The sequence below is a fragment of the Mus caroli genome, chromosome 9 (assembly GCF_900094665.2).
Source record: "Mus caroli chromosome 9, CAROLI_EIJ_v1.1, whole genome shotgun sequence".
In the NCBI taxonomy this organism is placed as follows: Eukaryota; Metazoa; Chordata; class Mammalia; order Rodentia; family Muridae; genus Mus; species Mus caroli.
The window spans coordinates 84,110,916-84,112,020 of record NC_034578.1 but is presented as its reverse complement, the minus strand read 5'-3'; positions in this window follow the sequence as shown (position 1 = coordinate 84,112,020).

Genomic DNA, 1,105 nt, shown 5'->3' with positions numbered 1-1,105 from the left:
AAAAAAAAAAAACCAAAAAAAAAACAAAAACCCAGCCTGCTTTGACTCTTCTCCACTTGAGATTTAGATGGGACAGACATCAATGTTCGTTCATCCATCCATCCATCCAACATCAATCCATTCATCTGCGCATACATGCATGTATGCATGTACCCATCCATTCAATATTTGAGTACCAATCAATTTTCAGGCAAATGGGAAATGATTAGAACAAGTGCTCCCTGGCTTTTGGGGTCCTACACTTAGGGGAAGACAGACTTCTCATTAGTGGATGATTATGCTCTATGAAAATTTGAGGTGTTATGAAGTTTATGAGGTTCAGAAAGGTTCACTAAAGTAGTGACATTTAGATAAACCCTCATGGGGAGTGAGTGATAGTGTGAGTACAAAGTAGGGAAGAGGAGGAACGGAAAACCTACCCCAGGTACAGAAAGAGCACCCAAGAAGAAGCTAGTGCAATGAGAAAGAGCAAGGCCACTCTGGCTAGCACATGGTGACATATGGCAATAATGGCTGGAGTTGAATCCTTGCGGGTTATGTTTTGGATGCATCAGAAGCACTGGTAGCTATAACATGCTCTACGTCGAGCTGGCCAGATAGTTTATAGACATCGCATTGCCTACCTAATACAGACTGCAGGACATGGAAGGTGAGGGAGGGAGAGAAGCGAAGAGGATGTTTCTTCAGACTGAGAACAAAGGAGAATCAAATGGGTGTGATGGAGAGGGAGAGGATTCTCCCTGTGGACTTAGCATTCTTTGTCAGATTTTGAAAGAGGGAGCTGCCATTTGTTGAGATGGGGAATGCTGGTATAAACTCTATGGAAGGAGGAATTATCTAGGATTCCATGTAGCATGCTGGGGAGACACCCACATGGTACTCTTTCATGTTCAGCTGAACAGGGGTTTAGAGCTCCACAGAGCCACACTGAGCACACTGAGGTGTGAACCACCTACTGGAATTGGCTGCCTGGGAGGTACTAAAGACCCTGCCTGAAGTCTTATTGGAAGGATCATTTAACAGTGTTTGACAATTGAAGCTAGTTATAACTTAATTATTCATAAAAAATATACAGCATGGCACATGCATGCACTTGCACACACGC